The sequence below is a fragment of the Mauremys reevesii genome, linkage group 20 (genome assembly GCF_016161935.1).
Source record: "Mauremys reevesii isolate NIE-2019 linkage group 20, ASM1616193v1, whole genome shotgun sequence".
In the NCBI taxonomy this organism is placed as follows: Eukaryota; Metazoa; Chordata; order Testudines; family Geoemydidae; genus Mauremys; species Mauremys reevesii.
Genome location: NC_052642.1, coordinates 16163093 through 16185858, shown reverse-complemented (window position 1 = coordinate 16185858; position 22766 = coordinate 16163093). Strand labels below are relative to the sequence as shown.

General features: G+C 48.2%; 1 protein-coding gene across 1 annotated transcript in view; it reads right to left on the bottom strand.

Moving 5' to 3' along the window:
* The window catches only part of AKAP1 (A-kinase anchoring protein 1), a 42189-nt gene extending 29405 nt beyond the window's left edge, over positions 1 to 12784 (bottom strand). Inside the window, exon 1 of the mRNA XM_039508056.1 lies at positions 12695 to 12784. The gene's annotated coding sequence lies outside the window, so the exon portion shown is untranslated. The remainder of the gene's footprint in view (positions 1 to 12694) is intronic.
* Positions 12785 to 22766: the final 9982 nt, after the last annotated feature.

Here is a 22766-nt window from a genome sequence, read left to right as displayed (position 1 = left end):
CCCTCACCATTCCTTTGTCAAAACCTCGTTAACATGAAGTGTGTGGCTTGCTATAGCAAAGCCAACACGAGCATTCAGCACGTGAAGAATAATCAACAAGTCACAGCACCTTTCATCCAACAATCAGCATGCTCTGCGAAGAAGAAACCCCCCCCAACCCCTGAAGTCAGTAAGAATTATCAGACCTATTTTTCAGAGGAAGAAACTGAGGCACAGAGAAGTGAAGGTCTAGTGTAAAGTCTAGGGGCTGATCATACTACACCCCACTCCCTTCATCTGCATTTAAATCGGCTACACTGGTATATCCGGCTGTATTAACATTTAATTTCACAGCCTTTATCATGTAAGCAGTGTCTACGCTACAGCGGCATAGCTGCAGGCAGTAGCAGTGCTGTTGTAGCACCCATAGTGTAGAGATGGCCCTAGGTATCAGAGCAGCAGCACTTCTGAATTAGGACTGCGTGCACCACTTTCAGGCCAGAGCAGATGGGCTCAGAGCAGTTCCATTATAGACATCTGAAAAAAGTGATGGTTTAAAGTGAAGCGTCAGCATAGCCCAACTGCAGCTTTGCTGCAAGCGTCTTTACCAGCCGCAAAGCTTACACATATGCAAATGGCACCCCACAAACATTAACCCTTTCATCACTTACTTGCTACAGCGTGCCCTGCTAGTGTGTGGATGTAACCACATCAATGAGTGGACTCCTCCTACTATGCAATAACTTCATAGTTCACATGCTCATTAACATTAACCCCATCATACTGCCAGGCTCCCTCCTGCTCTACCGATTGTATCACCTTCCTATAGCGAGGTCCCTATTTCATCTGATCTCAACAGATTGCTTCATTATTTACAACTCCCGCATTCACTCAACTCAGCTGGTGACTCAGAGCCACTCTGGTAGTCATATGAGAGGGCAGTATAGATAATTCTTCAGTGCTTTAGCCAGAGCTATTGGGGCAGGGTTTTTTTTAGGATCATGAGCTCCTTTAACAAAAGTGAATGTGAAAGACACGCACCCCTCCACTACTCCCAACATGTGTTGGCATTAATTTGCCAGCTACTTTGTTCAGAAACTATGCAGAGGATACCTAAAACAAAAGCCTTGAAGTGGGTTAGCCAGAACTTTCTCCACTGTTTCCAGTTGGTGAAGCCCAGGTCTACACTGGGCACTTACTTTGATATAACTACATCACTCAGGGATGTGAAAAATCCACTCCCCTAAGTGACAGTTATACTGACCTTAAACCCCGTGTAGACAGCGCTATGTCTGCAGGAGAGCTATATTGACAGGAGAAGCTACCACCTCTCATGGAATAACTAAGCCAATGGGTCCCTCAGCTTAGAGCAGGGGTCGACAACCTTTCAGAAGCGGGGTGCCGAGTCTTCATTTATTCACTCGGATTTAAGGTTTTGCGTGCCAGTAATACATTTTAACATTTTTAGAAGGTCTCTTTCTATAAGTCTATAATATATAACTAAACTATTGTATGTAAAGTAAATAAGGTTTTTTAAATGTTTAAGATGCTTCATTTAAAATTAAATTAAAATGCAGAGCCCCCCGAACCGGTGGCCAGGACCCGGGCAGTGTGAGTGCCACTGAAAATCAGCTCATGTGCCGCCTTTGGCACGCATGCCATAGGTTGCCTACCCCTGGCTTAGAACGTCTTCATCAAAGCACTACAGCAGTGGAGATGCTGCATTTGTAGCGTAGACTCGCCCTAAGAAAGCTGAGCCCAGACAAACGCAAACCATCTTATCTTTGGAGTTTTGCATTTCCTGCAACGTCATTAGGGGGAAAACTAGGGGAAACTGCTTGAATCCAGAGTACTCCCATTTTAGGCAGGTGCCTTGACTGGGGAATGAAAGTCACCCATAGCCCAGCACCCTCCAATGGCCTTACTCCGCCTGTGAGCTGGTTCCCACCCCTCTGCTTGGATTCCTGACCACTGGGTCCAAGTCAAAAGTGCTCCCTCCCCAGCCACTCTTCTATACCAGCCTAGCTTTGGAATGAAGCCATCGCAGAGGCTCCAGACATGGCCGTTCCACCTGCGTCCCTACACAAGACTGCTGCAGGCCTTCTGCTGCCTGAAAGGCCTCGGGCTTCTTTGTGGAGATGTCACTGCTGTGATGTAGTCTGGTGTTCAGCTAGCTAGTTTGGTAAGAGATCCCTGCTTGGGACTGGATGCCACGACCTCCGCAGTCCATGACCAATGAAGAGAGACGTTAGACCACATGGGTTAGCAAGATGTCCCACGTTTGGGGGCACAGACCTAAACTGCTATGGCCGAGTGGACACTGCAGAGGATTTGCGCAAAGCTGGCTCCCGATGCTGGGCTGGTGTGAGGGCAATGAGAAAGACTAAGATTGTCTGAGTGACATTAAATACACATTTCCATACCTTACAAGTTTTTTAAAAAAACAACCACCAAATCACAGCAAGACAGAATTTCCTGGCTACTTTGTTTTGTAACTGCAGTTCTCTTTTAAGGTCCATCTCCAGCCACTAACAGATAAGGCTGTAATTAGGGGCGTGTCTTCACGTACAGCGCTGCAGCTGTGGCACTGCAGCTTCTCCTGTTGGCATAGTTCATCCATCTCCCCGAGAGGCAGTACTTGTGTCCTGTCGACATAGCGCAGTCTACACAGATTTTCCACACCCCAGAGCCATGTAGTTATATCGATACAAGTCTCTAGCACAGACCTGGCCTACGTATCACAATTTAACTCCCTGTTAAAGTGCTTTGCAAGAGATTAAGGAGGCGGCATTGTGCTTGGCACCTAGCAGCTTACACAGGTTAAAAATAGTTGCTTTACCAGTATTGCTAACAACTCTTTAAGACTGAAACTATTTCTAAAACCCACCAGTCACGCTGTTTCTTTCTGGCGCTTCCATTCAGCTTGGAGAAGAGGAGTCAGTTTCCAGGACTGATGCACCTGGCTTGCTCCTTGCCACACCTAAGCTCTGCCATTGACTTTGATAAGTGCTGGTTCAGGCAGGCACTCGAGATGCTACAATGTTTAGTTTACAAACAGGAGAATGGTTTAAACAAATAACTTCTCAAGGAAGTCAAACACCTGTCAAATGTATCAGTTTCCACAAACAGAATGTGGGTCTGCATGGGTACATACACACTACACCCAAATTTGGAGACCACACTGTCTCTGCAGTGCGCTTTTCCCCTACTGTGCAAATAAAGCCTGAAGAATAAAAGCAAAATAGGAAGAGGAGAGCACACAGCACAACATTCAGGGAGCAGAGCACCAGCTCCCTCCCCTCCGAGCACTCAAATGTCGGGAAAGGATGCTGCAGGACTTGATCACAAGTGGCAACCTTGCCAGGCGAACAGGTATCTGCAAAGAGCAACATCAAGAGCTACTTAGCCTACGCACTGCACAGCAACAAGTCCTTGCCAAACAGCTGTTTGAAACAAACACTCAACTAAGCCCCTTCAGAAGAGAAAAGACTAAAAGCAGCACTTCGCTCTCTGAAAGCGGCACTGCAGGGAAGTGTGAAGAGGACAACAACGATGTCAAGTGCTTGTGGAAACGAAAGCGTGCTGCATTCCGGCAGGCCAGGAAAAGGAAGCAAACCCTCACCGTATCTAACGAAGAGACTGGACAATGGAGAGGATGGTAACTTGTAGAGGGAACAGGATCCTTGCAAGAAGTCACATTCCATGCTTCAGAGATTGAATCAGCAAGGGACGGGCTCTGCCTAGAGGCTGTACAGACATAGTAAGACGCTGCCTACTCTGAGAAGCTTGCAATCTACATGGGTAAGATGAAGGCAAGGAGAAAAAGTATCATCAGACCCATTTTACAAACAGGGAAATGGAGGCATGAAGCAATTATGCAATTGCCTACGGTCACACGGGAAGTCTGTGGCAGCGCCAACTCTCCTGAATCCCAGGCCCGCTTATGTTAGTCATAAGGCCACCTTTTCACCCTGCAGAGTGCATAAGGCCACCCTCACCTCCTGCGAAAGATCACTGGTTACATTCCAACAAAACACCTGCATCGCAGATGTTGTGGACAAAGTGCAAAGGAGGATTGAAAGCCCCAGTGAAGTTCATAGCAGAACTCCCATTTACATCAATGGGATCCAGAATTCCAAAGCAAGTATCCCACATTAAAAACGTCATCCCTTTAAGAGAAGGTTTCGCAGACACGGTACTGATGGGAATACGTTTTCAACCAATTTTAAGAGGCTCCAGGGACATGCCAAGTTGCTAATTTACAAACAGCACCTATGGAATGCTAGGGACACGCATAAGCAACCCACGTGGAGCACAAGACTCCTGCTATTTATACACTGGAAATCACCTATTCAATTCTACTAGATGTTACTCAGCCATACAGCCAGGAAGGAATGGTGGTAGCAGAGGTTAACGGTAGTCTCATGTCGCACCTGTTCAGATCCGTTCTTTGAGGAACTGTTTGGATCAGTCACCAAAAGGCAAGTTCTCACCTTGCTAACGGTGATGCATGGCCCCATAAAGGAGTACCCATCTTCTATGCACAGCAGGAAATTTTGCTGTGGCAGTGAAAAATTAAACAGAACCTACATAATGGAACATAATAAGGCCTAGGGGTTGGTTTTTTTAATCATTGTCAAAAACACGTATTTAAAAAAACGTACGTTTTCAGAAGCAACTAGTGATTTGGGGCTTCTCAATTTCCAGGCTCCCCACATGAGCCAAGTTAAAAGGGCCTCATTCGTAGTAAGTGCCGAGTTCCCACACTGAAAACCCGGATCCTGTAAGGTGTCTCAAGTAGAGGATGGAGGGTGGAGTAGAGGATGGCATCTACCATCACTAGTCACTTTTGAAATTGTAATTGGTTGTATTACTGAGAAGGGTCACAGAATGCTCACACTTAGACCAGCAGGTATTAATAGCAAGTCTAGAAGGTAGTGCTTCAAGTCTAATTATTTCATTACTAGTGGAGATTGTTAAGAGTCCTTCAGGGTACACACTACCAGCCTGTTTATCCAGGAGTTTTAGAGATGTCAAAAATACCTTGATAAGTAAATGGGTCATGCTAGAGAAAAAACACAAGGATGAGAGCTGCAGATAAATTCAGATGCGTTATTTAAAAATAATGTTTTTAAGACAAAAGTCCATTGAAATCACTTTTCACATGAAAGCAGCACCTTAGGGTAACGTTTTCAAAAGTGACAGCCACCTAGGCACCTCTGAAAGTTTTATCCTTCTAAATAAACTGGAGAAATGGTCTGACGTAAATAGGATGAAATTCAGTAAAGACAAATGCAAAGTACTCCACTTAGGAAGGACCAATCAGTTGCACACCTACGAAATGGGAAATGACTGCCTAGGAAGGAGTACTGCGGAAAGGCATCTGGGGGTCATAGTAGACCACAAGCTAAATATGAGTCAGTGTAACCCTGTTGCCAAAAAAACCAACCACACAACCAGAATATCATTCTGGGATGTATTAGCAGGAGTGTTGTACGCAAGACATGAGAAGTAATTCTTCCCCTCTACTCCGTGCTGGTTAGGCCTCAACTGGAGTATTGTGCCCAGTTACGGGCGCCACATTTCAGGAAAGATGTGGACAAATTGGAGAAAGTCCAGAGAAGAGCAACAAAAATGATTAAAGGTCTAGAAAACATGACCTATGATGGAAGATTGAAAAAACTGGGTTTTATTTTGGAGAAGAGAAGACTGCGGGGAGACATGATAACTGTTTTCAAGTACATAAAAGGTTTTTACAAGGAGGACGGAGACTAATTGTTCTCCTTAACATCTGAGCATAGGACAAGAAGCAATGGGCTTAAATTGCAGCAAGGGAGGCTTAAGTTGGACATTAGTAGAAACCTCCTAACTGTCAGGGTGGTTAAGCACTGGAATAAACTGCCTAGGCAGGTTACAGAATCTCCATCAGAGATTTTTAAGAACAGGTTAGACAAACACCTGTCAGGCATCGTCTAGATCAGTGGTTCTAAACCTACTTATCACTGTGGGCTGCAGGTTGTGAATCACAGTGCCTCGCTAAACCCTGTGACGAACCCCTGCCCAGAGACCCCTTCAGAGAGAGGTGCCAGGAGCAGAGCCCCGGGCACAGCACCCCGCCACGTGCAGAGCCAGGCAGCCAGGACCCAGATTTTTTTTTTTTTTTTTTAAATGCATACAGCTGGACCACATCTGTGTGCTAATAGGGCCGCACATGGCCCTCAGGTAGAGAACCACTGTTCTAGATAATACTTAATCTGCCTTGAGTGCAGGAGACTGGACTAGAAGACCTCTCGCGGTCTCTTCCAGTCCTGTGATTCCATAAGAAGAAACCATTACAGAGTTGAAATCTTTGTGATGCACCAAATAACTACAGAATCAAAATGTTGAAGAAAAAAGGGTGTCCAGAAAGATTTGGGACTGATTCATTTATATGTTTGCTCAGAATCCAGCACAATGGAGCTCTAGTTTTCACTGGGACAATAGCTACACAGTAACTCCTTGCTTAACATTGTAATTATGTTCCTCAAAAATGCAACTTTAAGCGAAATGACTTTAAGCAAATCCAATTTCCCCATAAGAATTAATGTAAATGGGGGGGGGGTTAGGTTCCACGGAAAGTTTTTCACCAGACAAAAGATTTTATATATACATATATATATATATATATATATACACACACACACACACTCTATAAGTTTTAAACAAAATTTAATAGTGTACACAGCAATGATGATTGTGAAGCTTGGTTGAGGTGGTGAAGTCAGAGGGTGGGATATTTCCCAGGGAATGCCTTACTGCTAAGTGATGAAGTAGCACTCGGCTGAGCTCTCGAGGGTTAACACATTGTTGTTAATGTAGCCTCACACTCTACAAGGCAGAATGCAGGGAGGGGAGACAGCATGGCAGACAGACAGAGAGACACACCCTTTGTGTGTGTGTGAGAGAGAGAGAGAGAGAGAGATGCACATTGCTCCTTTAAGTACGCTGACTCCACTGTAAGTACATGGCCTTTTTAAACAGATCAGCAAGTTGAGACAGCAACTAGTGCCAGGAAGCTCCCTCTGTCCTAAGCCCTGTCATGTCCCCCCCACCCTATGGAAATGGGGTAAGCAGGGAGGGAGGGGGACACCCTGACATTGCCCCCCCGCCCCCGCACAGCAAGCAGGAGGCTCCTGGGAGCAGCTCCAAGGCAGAGGGCAGGAGCAGCACATGGCAGTGGGGGGAGGGACAGCTGAACTGCCCAGCAATTGATAGCCTGCTAGGCAGCTGCCACACAGGGAACTTAGGGAAACAGGGAGCTGATGGGGGGCTGCTGGTCCACCCTGGTTCCAAGCCCCCACCAGCTAGCTCCAACGGGCTGCTCTTCCTGCAAACAGTCGACAAAGCAGGCGGCTGCCAAACGATGTTATAAGGGAACATTGCGCAACTTTAAATGAGCATGTTCCCTAACTGATCAGCAACATAACAAGGAAACACCGTTAACTGGGATGACATTAAGGTAGGAGTTACTGTATTGTAGTAGAGCCAACAGGCCAAGGTCTTACTGTGCTAGGTGCTGTACAAACACAGTCAGCAGTTCCCAGCCCCCAGAAGCTTATCCAATCAAACTGGCCACCTGGAGCAAACACCAGAAACTGAATGGACGTGGAGTCTGAGATCTCCTTCAACTTGTAAAAGCCAAAGGAGAGGCATAGCATTGGCAATGGTGACTGGTTAGGAGGAAGCCAGCCCTGATGCTGCCTGTGCTGAGATTACAGATTTCAGTCTCCAGGGCTGTCATCTTGACCCATTCACAAGCTTCAGAATCATGTGAGGATTTTTAAAAGCATGACGAAGAAAAGCATCAACAGTGCTCAATAACACAACACAGGAAATGGAAACTACTCTTTACCTAGCTAGAGAATGAGAGGGTTGGTGCCGGGATAGGAAGTGGTATCTTGAAATCTGTAGACTGAAGTAGAGGATAAGACAGATGCAGCAATTTCCTGCAATATCTTTGGAAGATCTGGCTGTAATACACTTAGGTATCATTGTGGGCCAGGGCCTGTATGGAATTCCCTGGAGGAGAGTGACCAGAGCCCTCCAGGAACTAAGAAAATTGGGAGTTGATTAGACAAATTCACTCAGGTTGTAACACCTCCAGAGAAGCACCACCCACTGGAAAGGCTCACATACACTAGGGTCCAACTAGATTCTCCAGAGACATGACTTTTGGATAAACGGCCTAAATTTAATCTGCTTCAGGGTCTCTCTTCTGATCCAGCCAACAAGCAGAACTTCCCGCAGGGTGCCCCCCAAATCTGTAGGGAAGGGTTGGAAGGACCAATGCCTGCCAGAGCCCAAGGTTGGAATGGGGGTGACAAGGATCATCGTAACCCAGTTACAGAGCCACAAACAGAACTAAGGCCTAGTCTACACTTAAAGTTAGGTCAACACAGTTATGGTGCTCGGGGGTGTGAAAAATTCACAGTCCTGAGTGCTGTAGCTATGCCAACCCCGTCCCAGATGATGCAGACCAATGGCTCTCAAACTGTGGGTCAGGACCTCAAGGTGGGTTGCAACCCCATTTTAATGGTGTCACCAGGGCTGACAAATTGCTGGGGCCCGGGGCCAGAGCCAGTGCCCGAGCCCCACCGCCCTGGGTGGCAGGGCTTAGGTTACAGCCCCTCGCCGGGGGCAGAAGCCCTTGGGCTTCAGTCTTGGCCCCACCAGGCTTTGGAATTCCCTCCCTCCCCCCACCCCGGGGGCAGGAGGACTTGGACGGGCTCAGGCTTCAGTCCCCGCTCCTGGGGTTGGGTAGTGATTTTTGCTGTCAGAAGGGGATTGTGGTGCAATGAAGTCTGAGAACCCCTGAAGCAGACGCAGCTAGGTGGATGGAAGAATTCCATGGCCACTCAGAGAGGTGGATCACCTACAGCGATGGAAAAACCCTTTCCTTTGCAATAGGAAACATATACATTACAGGCACTACAGAGACATAGCCGCAGCATCCATCATGTAGACATGTCCTTGGAACACCCAGCTCTAAATCCCTTGCTCTAACTGCCAAGACCCATTCTCTGCTGAGGAAAAGGCAGACTGTCCTCCTGGAGCAACCGTGCCATGCTCCAGCAGGTCATATGCTTCCTTTACCATTTCCCTCTGCAGGCTTGCATGGCTGTAACTCTGTAGATCATTCACAGACACAAAAACAAACAGGAGAAATGTGAAGTTAGCTCTCTTGCTATCACCTTCCTCAGCAACAAGTCCTTTCCTTTCCCCTGAGACAAAGTTCACAGCGTTCTGATAACACCTAGCAGGTGTTAGAGCAGCAGCATAAAGTCAGCCGAGCCCTAGAAACATTGAAAAGTCAAAGCATGTAAGTTACTTTAACTCTGCTGTCCTTGACTCTTCCTTAACAATATAGCCTATGGTACAGCACACCTAGGGTGACCAGATGTCCCATTTTTTATACAGACAGTCCTATTTTTGGGGACTTTTTCTTATATAGGCACCTATTACCCCCCACCCCCGACCTGTTGCTATCTGGTCACCCTAAGCACACTTATCCTGTGCTATTTCATATTACTATGGGATTGGTTGGTGTGAAGCTTTCGGGTGGGAGGAAGAGACTCCCCAATTACACATCCCTACAGATGCCGTGTCTTCTCTACTGAGGAGGGCAGCTGCTTCCTACACTTTGCAAAACTGCCATGAATGTTTACCATTCCAGGCACAAGTCTACTTGCTCAAAGAAAAAACTCCAGTTCATATTTTTACCTGTGAGTTGAAAGAAACATGGCAAGCAGGCTAATAAAACACTGCTGGATTGTGCTACAATACAATTCCTCTCTTGCTCACTACATCCTCTAGCTACATATTGGCCTTATAAGCAGGTAAAGGTTGGAGAAGTCAGGTAATTATCGTTTCTGTTTACTCTCTGGTAGTGCCTAGAGGGCCCCATTATGCTGGGTGCTGTACAAACAAAAGAGACAGGCTAGTCTGCACTAGTAAACCCACACCTAACACGTCTGTCAACTCTCACTTTCGTTTTTAAGTTGTTGCAACAGGGCTTGCAACTGACATCAAATCACACCATGCACTGACTCTCACAGGACTCTCCGTCTGTACAATGCATTTCTGAGAGTCTACAGCTAGTATTTCCTCAACAAAACACGGAGAGCTAGGACTTGAGTGGTGTTAACTACTATCTTTAACTGGCTTAACGCACGCAGATACTGAAAAATGAAAGATTCCCTCTGGATATTACAGAAATAGATCTACATATTGGTAGGAAACTCTGAATCCAGCACCTAAGACATAGCATGTTGCACCTCAACTGATTCTCATCTACCTACCCACCAATTTTACAGATCAGAGACTCATGTAGTTTACACCACAGCATCCCAGCTGCCTTTAAACAAATTGTAGTAGCTCTGCAATGATTTAAAACAAAAACCCAAACTATAATTTACTCAGATATGAATCAGTTCTCAAGCAGACCAGAGGGTAAATCCTGACTAATGAATCCAATGGAAATTTTACCATCGACTTCAATGGGGTCAGGATTTCACCTCCGATTTCTTTTGGCCGTGCATAGTTTAAAAGGAGGTTGCTTTTTGACTTTCAGTGGGAAGTATCTCCATGTGCTCTGGGCTAGTGCACTTCTCGTTTGACTTGTGCACACTGCAACTCTTAGCAGGGAGCAAACCCAAAAGCCATTGGTCAATAGCCATGGATGAAGCCATGCTAAGCAAGACCTGACTGGGATTGCACATTGATTCGTTCGCCTAATTTAAGCGCCAACAAGCCAGACGGCGTGGGTTAGAAAGCTGTGTCACATCTACAACAGCAGCAGGTACATGCCTGCCCAGTCCCTCATCTTCCCTCAGCAAGGCTGTGCCAGGAGACCCAGAAGCACTCTGTTTCAGGTTGAAACAAGTACAGGGAGCTGATCTGGGATCAAAGGAGCCCAAGCCAAGTGCACAGACTTGGCAACGAGAAGACGAGTGACGTTCCTAAAGTTACCATTTAACACCAGCCCCTGCTCAGGAGCAGAAAGGGGTGACCTACACCAGTTCAGAACAAGGGAACAAACTACTGTATTGAGCCCTCTGCTAGCTAGGCCTGCTGTGGTGCTCAGGTTGCTTCCTGCAGCACGCTACCTGTTCAGTCTGGGTATACGTGACCTTTGAAAGAGTAAACCTATACGAGGGAGAGTGACCTTGGGAAAAAGGAGTTCGGGCCATTTCTCTGCAAATCCCAACAGACTAGGGGTCAAGAAAGTATCTTGATGCCCTCTAGCTCCCAGAGATAAAGGCAGGGACTGTAAGGGGAGGCCCTCTCCTCCTAACCTTTTAAAGCAGCACTGCCAGCCCCTTTCACTGTTGCAGGTATGCAATCCCCCAGAGATGGTGCATAAATAGCAAGGGTCAGGGGGTCACTATACACATAGCCTGTTATGGGGGCGGGGGGGTTTCAAACCTGACACCAACCTCACCCTCTTAGGGTGAAATAAAGACAGTTAATAAAACACCCTGAGTACAACAATGCCAGACTCACTGACAACCCAGCTGCTTGGGTGGGAAGTTTACACCATACAATTAACTCTCAGCACCAGCACACCATGCAGTCAGGCTACCTCCTGCCCCATTTACAGTGGTAAAGCCAAAACCTGCTACCAAGAGTCCAGAAAAGGGAAAGCCAAGCAGGCCACACCCGGACAGAGGGGAATGGGAACAACCAGGCAACACCCATTTCCCCCCTTACAGTATGTATGTGGGGGAGAGGTTAGGAACAGGGATACAATGGGGAAGAAGAGCCATTTAACGCCCCCTTATAAGCACCACGCTGGCCAGTAAGGGCTGATTGCACCCCAGTCAAGGAGCAGCTGGGGACACATTCGCAACAAGCCAGCGAGCCTGGAGCTCCGGGGGGGCTGCACTGCCAGGAGTGGGGAGATATCCAACAGAATCGGACAGTATATCAGGGAGAGGGGCCCCAAGTGGGCAGCAGGGAAGGGGTGACCCCAGGCAGGTGGGAGGGGAAGGGCTGGCAGCACACGGGGCAGCGGGGAAGGGGAGACCCCGAGCGGGAGGAGGAGGGGCTGGCAGCACACGTGGCAGTAGGGGAGACCCCGGGCGGGGCCTGTCTGGCAGCGGGGAAGGGGTGATCCCGGGCTGGGGGGAGGAGCTGTCTGGCATCACACATGGCAGTAGGGGAGACCCCGGGCTGGGGGCAGCTGTCTCGCAGCGGGAAGGGGTGACCCCGAGCGGAGGGAGGGGCTGGCATCACACGCGGCAGCAGGAGAGACCCCGGGCGGGGGGGAGGAACGGTCTGGCATCACACGTGGCAGCGGGGAAGGGGTGACCCGGGCTGGGGGGAGCTGTCTCGCAGCGGGGAAGGGGTGACCCCGGGCTGGCATCACACGGGGCAGCAGGAGAGACCCCGGGCGGGGGGGGGGGGCCTGTCTGGCAGCACACGGGGCAGCGGTGAAGGGGAGACCCCGGGCGCGGTCTGGCAGCACACCGGGGGGGGGGGGCTCCCACTCGAGAGCTGACAGCTGCCTACCACGCCGGCGCCCGCCCGTCACCGCTCAGCGGGCGGCCCAAACAATTCGGCGGCTCAGCCCCCGCAGCTCCCAGCCCGGCCCGCTGCTCTCGCCGGGGCCGGGGAGCCCGGCCCGCTCCCACCCCCTCATCTCCCGGAGAACGCGGCCGCCCGGGCCGATACTCACGATCCGTCCGGTGCTCGCCGCCCCCGGTGCAGAGCCCTCGTGCGCACCGTGCCCAGCCCCCCCCCGGCCGCTCCCCGCGCTGCCCCCACGTGCTGCCCGAGCGGGCCCTTCTCGAACACTGAGACATTCAACCGATACACTACGGCCCGCACGCCCCGCCCCCTGCGCGAGACAGCCACATCTCGCGAGACCTGCCCGCCGGCGAGCTCCTCTCCTGCCCCGACTCCGCGGCCGGGAGAGGCTGCTGCGCATGCGCCTTTCCAACCCACCTCCCTCCTCCACACAAGGGCACGGCAGAGAGGGGCGAGAGCACGTGGGGGAAGCCTAAGATCCTGCCCCTCCCCCCTATAGCCCCTGACCTGCCCCCTCCACCCCTCCCAACAGCCCCTGATCCTGCCCCGCTGCCCCTCCCCTCTGCCCCCCACAGCCCCTGACCTGCCCCCTCCGCCCCTCCCCACAGCCCCAGCCCCTGATCCTGCCCCTCAGCCCCTCCCCACAGCCCCTGATCCTGCCCCTCTGCCCCTGATCCTGCCCCGCTGCCCCCACAGCCCCTGATCCTGCCCCTCCATCCCTCCCCACAGCCCCTGATCCTGCCCCTCCATCCCTCCCCTCTGCCCCCACAGCCCCTGACCTGCCCCTCTGCATCCCCCAGCCTGGGGACCTGATCACCCCCTGCCCCCACCTCAGGGGTGATGGAATAATTTGTACAGTGGGGGTGCTGAGAGCCATTGGACCAAACTGTAAACCCTGTATATGATGGAAACCAAGCCAGGGGTGCAAGAGTACCCTGAGTTCCAGCATCAATGCCCCACCCAGGGCACCTAATCCTGGCCCTGTACACTGGCCCGCCCCCACCCTAGGCTCCCGATCCTAGCCCTATGCACACACACACCCCGCATCGCCCATCCCGGGCCCCTGGGCTGAGCTCCTGAGCCTGCCTCAAATATGTGCCCATTGGAGACCCTAGACCAGGGGTTCTCAAACTGGGGGGGACCCCTCAGTGAGTTGCAAAGTTATTACATGGGGGGTCACGAGCTGTCAGCCTCCACCCCAAACACTGCTTTGCCTCCAGCATTTATAATGGTGTTAAATATATAAAACATTTTTTTTAATTTATAAGGGTGGGGGGGAATCACATTTAGAGGCTTGCTGTGTGAAAGGGGTCACCCGTACAAAAGTTTGAGAACCACTTCTCTAGACCGTCCCACAGCTCATGCTGCCAAGGGCAAGGCTACCTTCTATTTTTAGTGCATTAGCTGGATGACAGCACCACTGTCTCTCCTTGAGCTGGGCATTACACCCCCAGCTTGAAGTCTAGCCACACTCCGACACTGTGGAGTTGGAGAGGTTACTGTAATAACTCACTTCACCCTATTGCTTTTGACACCCTGGATAACAGGAATATTCAAGGGATATTATAAGAAAGACACTTCCATCTCCTCTCCCTGGCTTGGGGGGAATGCTCCCCTCCATGTCCTCTTTTTGGCTGGTGCAAAGGTTGTTTTAATCTCCTTTTAACAACTGGGCATATGCTGCTGGTTTTAGATCTTTATGACAGAGGCACCTCCTAATCGTAGCAATTTCTGTGCAACCCCCAATGCCGCCTTCTTTAGCAGCCACTGGTATCTGAATCACTTCCTTGGAAGAGCTAAAAATGGCTCTGTCGTTGTCTGCTTGTGTTTCCCTTCATGTTAATTTATTTGTTTGTTTATCTGTAGTCTGTATTCTAACTAATACCCTAATCTGCAGAGACTGCACAACTCAATCACCTAAAGAAATCAGACAATTACTGTGCTCTTCAAACAAGCAATCAGTGGCAACTCAAGGCTGTTATACAAAGCTTTCAACAAGCACTGTAAAAGTAAAGAAACTTTAACAGACAAATATGTTAGCCAGCAACTACAGCCACTGAAGATGGCAGGCTATGGCAGAATCGGTATACGGATGGGAAACCTCAAAGGAAAATCCATTTTAAACAAAGTTATTATTTGGATGTCAAATTCCAGTTTGGTGTGTGGTTTCAATGGGATGTTATATACTTCATTTCCTTTCCTTTGTTGGATAGTGTTATGATGCATTGCTAACCAGTTGCCCTGTTTCACCCCAGAGCTGGTTGCATTTGAATGTATAAGTATAAGGCAATGTGATCCAATGTCTGGGCCATGATTGGGACTCAGGAGAGATGGGGGCTTATTTTAGCTCTGCCACTAGCCTGCGGTGTGACCGTAGGCAAGTCACTTAACCTGTCTGTGCTTCAGTTTCCTTAATTGTAAAAGGAGAACATAGACCCCACTCTCAGATCTACAGCTGAAAAGTGCTACATACGAATTAAGTATTATTAAGGTTGTCACATGCATTTATTTTGTAAATCTAAAGTATGTTTCCATTGGTTCATATCAGTAACAAGTGTAAAATACTGGCCTTTTACTCTTAGAGACTTTTTCATTGGGAGGAAAACAACCTTGGAGCTAGGAAGGTGGGAAGGCTAAACCATCCATAGGGTTGAAGCACGCATGGAAAAAAATTAGTGGGTGCTTAGCACCCTCTGGCAGCCAATCCCTGCATCCTCTCTCCAGTGCCTCCCGCCCACCAGTAGCTTCTCCCCCCGCCCCCAGCGCCTCCTGCACGCCCCGGAACAGCTGGGAGGGCAGAGGAGGAAAGGGGACAGGGTGTGATCGGGGAAGAGATGGGGCAGGGGTGGGGGCTTGGAAGAAGTGGTGGAGCTGGGACGGGCCTGGGGAGGAGGGGAGGTCGAACACCTCCCAGGTAGAAAAGAAGTCGACACCTATAGCACCATCAATAACTCCCCAAGGTGGTGGTGAATTCTTTGACACTTGAAGTCTTTCAGTCAAGACTGGATCTCTTTTTACAATACAAGCTCTACTTCAAACAGAAGTTATGGGCTTGATGCACCAATTCCTGGGTGAGGTTCTTTGGCCTGTGCTATGCAAGAGGTCAGACTAGAATATCAGCATTTCTCAAATGCTGCCACCAGGGGCTTTTCATGAGGACACAGCCTCCTGAGTGGTGATGGGGTGGGGAGAGCAATGCAATGGCTCCTCCCCCAGGGCTGCCAGGAGGGTTTGGGCCCTGTCCCCCTCTGGAGCCACAAACGCTGTAGGAGCAGGCAGATGATGGGACTTGGCCTTCAGACTGGGGTGGTGGGCGGCTCCATCCCCGACCATGGGCTCTGGACCCTGACCCCGGCCCCAGGCTCGCATCCCACCCCCCACCCGCTGCCTCCTCTGGCCCTGGGCTCCGGTGGTGCAGCAGTGAGCTCTGACCCCTGGCCGCAGGGTTTCAGACTCTTGCCATTGGGACACACGATCCAGCCCCCAGCCATGCAGCAATGACTGCCAGCCCCAAGCTCACCTCCCCCGCCACATCACCCCTGGTCCCCACTGCATCCTCCGGCCCCAGTTTCCAGCTGTGCAGCTGCAGGGTTCCGGTCCCCAGACTCACCCATCACCCCTGGCCCCCAGCTGCCTCCCTACTCACTTCCCCATCCAGGGCTTAATTTGTCCCTCAGCTTGCCAGGGCTGATTAAGTCTGTTGTGAAAAGTGATATTTGTATGTTTGTTAATATCACTTTTCACTGCCTCCCTGCCTGCTAGCAAGTCTGCTGCTGTGAAAAATGATATTAACAAAATACAAGTATCACTTTTCACAGAAACAGACTTACTAGCTAGCAAGTCTTTAAAAAGTAAGCAACCAACAAAAAAAAGCAAAAGACACTACAACAAAAAGAGACTAGAACAGGCAAAACACATTATTTGTTTTTTCTATTCTGTTTAGGTCCACTAAAGAACAGAGAAAACTGTACATCATTTTTATTGAGTCTGCGGGGGGAAAAAAAACAAAATAAATAAATTACAATATGTGTATATTTATTTGTTTTTCCTAAAGTTAATTAAATATTTTAGGAAAAATTGTCAGAGCGGCCACCAGCAGTAGTTGGTGGCCACACTCTGAGGCCACCAAAAAATTTCTTGTGAGAACCCCTGGACTAGATGACCACAATGGACCTTTATGGCCTTAAAAACTATGAATGAAGCTATTAATCCCTCTGCAGCCTAAGGCACAGACTCCACATCTCAGTTCTCCTATCTATGAAAGGGAAATAATACCAGTAATAATAACGATACCTTATGGGTTATTGAGGGGATTAATCAGCTATTTGTTAGCGTCAGCACTGTCACAAAGGCACTAGTGCCTGATTAAATGTTGCTTGCAGCTATGCTCTTAGTTGGGTCATACTCATAAGGGCTGTCAAGAAGTGCAGGAAAGCCAGAGCAATGTTTACACAGCAAAGCCGGCCCCATGGTTTAAATTGCCTTCATTTTAAAGGAGCATGTTGGATAAAGCCTTATAATACAGGAAGCATCCCCTCTGAGGGTCATATTTATACACAGACAAGTGCAAAGCCAGAAATGGCAGGAGCAGAGGAAAAAGATGTAAAGAGCTAAGTAGTTCAGAAATTTGCACAGCATGCTGGTGCGATAGGGAAAGAGACTATAGGGTGTGAGCTAAGCAAACCTAGGAACAGCCATACATAGGGTTACCAGATAACAACTGTGAAAAAAATGGGACGGGGTGGGGGGTAATAGGCGCCTATATAAGAAAAAGTCTGCCAAAACAGGACTGTCCCTTTAAAAACGGGACATCTGGTCACCCTAGCCATACATATTAACTGAATGTTGGACTGCTGTTCATTCCCCTATTAATAAAACTGTATAGCAGGCAAGGGACGAGTTTGGATTCACCCCCGTGTGTGGACTGCATTTGAGGAATGACATGTGCTCATACATCTCTCCAAATAACATAGGAAGTGGGATGAGCCACATTAACGACAGTCACTCTTTCAGAGGCAATCTGTTTAAGGTGCAGCCTCGCAATCTAGTCTCCACTACTGCACAAGAGCACAGGTCTGGGAGCCAGGACGTACAGTAACGGGGGGGAATTTGAGTTAACTGAGCGATGGGAATGATGGTAAGTTCAGGGAAATGGAGCAGCAGGCAATAAAGTAAAATATCTGCCTGTGAAGCAAGGGCCTCTTTTGAAATAGGAGCAGAGATGCAGTTGCAAGCTGGTCAGCTGGAATCATTCTATGACACGGAAGGTCTCCAGCTGGGAATGGACAGCGCTGGGCTTGTCAACACAAGCATTTTCCCCTCACGTTTCCCAGCATTGCACAAACACCAATACAGCTTCACGGGGGCAGCAATTGTGGAAGAACTAATGTAAGGTGCCCACTTGGCAACCGATGGCATTTTAATTGCCATCTTGCCTCTCGCCAGGCTCTGACCAGGGAGAGATGACATTGTAGCTACAGTGTCTGCAGTGAGACCTCCTTGCTTTGCTTTCTCTGTTTCAACATTTGCTGCTACATTGTGAGCAATGGCCAGGGAAATACTTGTAGCCTGTCATTGGGCCGCTCTGGCGGATAAAAGAGATTGGCTGCGGACTTTCAAAGAAAGCTACTTAGACAACTCCTAGCTTGTTCTGCTGCCCAGAGGGAGGAAAGAACTAGGAAGGGCAGGGGTGGAGCAACGTAGCAGTTGAGGGCAGAGTTTAATGGGGAAGAAAATGGGAGAGAGTGCAAGGATAGCACATGAGACTCAGCAGGACTGACTTGCCTAGAGAGAAATGAAACCTGAAACTTTCGGGGAGCTTCCCAGCTAAAGTAGATGAGCAGTGTCAGTATCAGGTTTGACAGGCTTACGTAGTCTGGGGCTACAGGTCTGAATCCCAGCACGGTTGTTTTATCCTGCCAAGGTAGATAAGCATCAGTTCAGTGCACTTTCCCTGGGTGGCTCTTTCAGCTGAGACCTGAACCACCTTGATCTTGTCTGCTGGATGTTACAGAGGCTGCAGTGCTTTTTAATAAGATTAGGGGCTTGTGGTGGTATCCTTGTCAAAATTTCCACTGCCCCTCACTTCTCATGCAACGTGGTGTGTGCTGATTACCACTCTCTGGCCAAGAGGTGGCTGAATTGCAAGAAACAATTAAAGGAAAATACTTTAAGACAAAGAGTACCATGAATCCGCCTAAGCACTCATGGGATACTAAACCAAGTGCCAGATTATTTAGGCATCTAAACATGCAGATAGACAAGTCGTGGGATTAACAAAATCCAAGCAGGTTAGACACAACTCCCACTGAAAGTCAATAGGAGTTCACCATTCTGTAAATCGTACAAAGCCCTTATCTGCATCTTTAGGCATCCAAGTACCTTTAAAAATCTGGCCCAAATCTCCATTAATTAGCAGCTAGGATCTCCAAACTGAGCTCCCTTACTATAGCACTAACAGGTCTTTCATTCACCACTATGCTTCCTTCGGATTGGCAATTGTTCTTCTATACCTGCAGCATTTCTCAAATGCAGCCACTTTTCTTGTGGCCACAGCTTCCTGGATGGTTACTGGTGTCGGGGAAGGCGGAAGGGGAAAACAGTGCCCCCTCTCTGGAGTAACAAAAGGGAGAACAGGCAGCCAGTGAGTTCCCCACCTTCCCAGGGGCTGTGGGGTTGGGTATTAGCCCTGAGGTGGCAGGCTCCAGGCATGGGGCTTTGGGCTCCATTTCCTGATCTCATCACCCCTCCTAACACCTCTGGCCCCTGCAAAACACCTTATTTGTGTTTCGATTCTGTTTAGGTCCAGCAAAGAATAGACAACTGTACATTATTTTTATTGAGTCTGCAAAAAAAAATCCTACATAAATTACTATGATTTGGACATGTCTATGTGCATATTCCTTTGTTTCTCCTAAAGTTAATTAAGTATTTTAGGAAGAATTGTCAGAGCTGGTGGCTGCACTCTGAGGACACCAAAAATCTGTTGCAAGAACCTCTCCTTTAGAGAGAATTCCTAGTCTGCCCAGCTCTTAAAGGCATAGTCCTATTCAAAGGGCATAAGAAATATTTCATCGTAAAGTCAATACCATATGTTAGATCTAATTCAAGATTTGCTTATTGAGGCTTATAACTATGCACCTCTTTTTTAAGTAACACATTTGTATTGCTGTAACACAGCACACACAAATCATGTTTGTCAGTGTAAATGAGTAGTAGGGAAGATTCACAGTACAGGGTCTGCGTAGGATTGCTTTTCCTGATCACATACATATCGGGACACTGGAAGATTACACTCTTGTTAGGTCAGCCAGATTGGATTTATTTTGCTCACTTGCGTAAGTATTTGTCTATTCTTTGTTACTGTGAGTAAAAAGGGGCAGGATTCAAAATGTGCAGTTTTGTCTCAGTCCTGGTGTTTTGCCCACAGTACCCAGAGATGCATAGTGAGAAGTCAGGCAACTGGATCACATTTCTTTAATATTTTAAGGCTACAAAACACACTATACATTTACACTGCATATACTGGGAAATACAACTATGCTATTCTCATTCCAGCATCTTTCATGTGAAGATCTCAGAGAGCTTTAAAAAGCATTAAGCAAACCCGCCAATACTCCAGACATAACATCTCACGTTCTTTGAAACCTCCAGTGATGGGGATTCCACAACCTCCCTTGAACATGTATTCTACTACTTAACTATCCTTATAGTTAGAAAGTTCCTAATGTCTAACCTGAATCTCCCTTGCTGCAGATTAAGTCAATTACCTCCTGTCCCACCTTCAGTGGACATGGAGAACAATTGATCACTGTCCTCTTTACAATAGCCCTTGACATATTTGAAAACTGTTGTCAGGTTTCCCCTCAGTCTTTTCTCAAGACTAAACATGCCCAGTTTTTTTAACCTTTCCTCACAGGCCAGGTTTTCTAAACCTTATATCATTTTTACTGCTCTCCTCAAATCAAATCAAATCATGCTAATAAAGTGAATAACTGCATCCCTGACAAATTCCATTTTTCTCACAGAACTAATGCATGCCTCTGAGATCATGTGTGAGTGAGAAAAAGGGCCTCTGATTGCTAGTTCAATTAGAGTAATGATTTAAAAAACAAGCCCAGGTTCCTGGGTAAAACAAGCCAGCATGGTACTAAAGAATGGGATAATCGAAAACAAATAAAGTGATAGATTAACTCATGTCAGTACCCCTGAGACCAATTAATTATTGATTTTTCACAAGCCTTTGTATAAAGCACAAATTACTCTATTAACGTCTTTAAAAAAAAAGCATCATAGCAATTCTTTCCTGACTTGCCCTGCAGAGCACATGATTGCAACCTGGAGTTGACACAGCAAGTTCCCTTGTTTCAGTGTGAGATTGGTTTCATTTGCCTGCATGTACCGCTCTCTGCTGCTTTTCAGATGGGTCTGGGCAGGTCATTACTCAGAATGCTGAACGATATCTTCTAACTTCAGCAAGGGCTCCTGTCTCAGAATACTTAATGGTATCTAGGGAATAGCCATGGCTGGAATGAAATCAGATGGGATGATTGTGTCACTTCGAACAGCTGTATCTGCAGCTGGGAGGATTTTCCTTATAGCTGCACAGTTCTGTGTGTGCTGCGATTGCAGAAGAGCTGGCAGATCACATGGTGCTGGCTCTCCTTGTTTCAGGAAGCAAAGGAGACCATGTGGCAGAGAGGGGAAGGGAGAGCAAAGAGGTGCGAATGACTTTTCCAAAAGGACAAAGCTTCAGACGACTGTGGCCTCTTTACTCACATTGGTGAGCAGTTGCTCACATGAGCAATCCAATCAACTTACTCGTATGAGTAACTGCTCAGTAGTGTGAATAAGGAGTCCACAATTTGGCCAAGACATTAAATACACTTCACTGAAGCTGAGGTTGACCCAGGGATGTAAGTGACATCAAATGGCTGGGGAGATGACCCATGAGATGACCCATCTGCTAAGATGCGGTACCCAGGACAAAAGAGTCTGAGAACTGGTGCTTTTTAGAATATGAGAACAGCTGGGGGCAATTGCGATAAGGCTCAGAACATACGTACTGAGCCTACCTACACGCCGTGCTGGACAGCTAGTGCCTGGCTGCAGCGATCACAGCTCTGTTTCCACATATTGGGCAAACGAATTCTCCTGTGCAGAGCAGAGATGGTCACAAAACTGCACCAAACACGATACTGAAAAAAGAGACAGCCTTCTGTGAACATTGTTTGCACCTTTTCCAAGGAGATCTGCTCTCGAGTCCCTATGGCTTTCCACAGGGCACTTCGCATAGAACAATTCAACCTCCCTCTACATAGGAAATACTTCCCCGCTTTGAGAGAGAGAGAGAGAGAGAGAGAGAGACTGAGGCACCAAGGCCCACATTTTTCAATGTGATCTCTAATTTGGGGATCTCCCAAGTGGCCGCTTTGCAGAGGGTCTGAGTGCCCCTTGGGGTGTCAGATGGAGTCACAGGTGCTCAGCACCTCCAAAAAGCAACATCTAGCTGTCTCAAGTCACACACTCAAAGTTAGTAGATACTTTTGAAAATGTCACGCACATGGGTCTTGCAGGTGGCAAAGCTAAATATAGATCCTAACAGTCCTAATGTCCAGTGCCCTCCTTGCTCGTCCTACTTAATCCTTCTTTCCTGCAATTGCTCTCTCCCTCCTGCCAAAGCATGCTTCTCTTCTTCCCACTGTTGGGGTTAGGGTGACCAGATGTCCCGATTTTATAGGGACAGTCCTGATATTTGGGGGTTTGTCTTATGTAGGTGCCTATTACACCCCATCTCCATCCTGATTTTTCACACTTGCTGTCTGGTCACCCTAGTTGGGGAGAACATGCAACCCCTAGGATGACCTTTATTGTGTGCATATGGTTAAATAGGGATTACGTTACCTGATTGGCCCTTGATTCTGCAGTGTGTTTTCTGTGGTTGCAGGGATGCATGTGTTTTAATTTTCTGTCCCAATTTTGCTGATCTGCTCCTACTCCCTTCAGTGGCCTAGCTCTCTGCAGACAGCATTTTGGCTTCTCCTGACCCATCTTCTTTCCGTGTGCCGTCATAGACGTTTATCTAAGGGTGGGTGGGTCTCTCTTACATGTACTACCCAGAGCTCTTCACATGGGCTTTCCTTGCATATATGTAGGGTGACCAGATGTCCCGATTTTATAGGGACAGTCCCAATTTTTGGGTCTTTTTCTTATATAGGTTC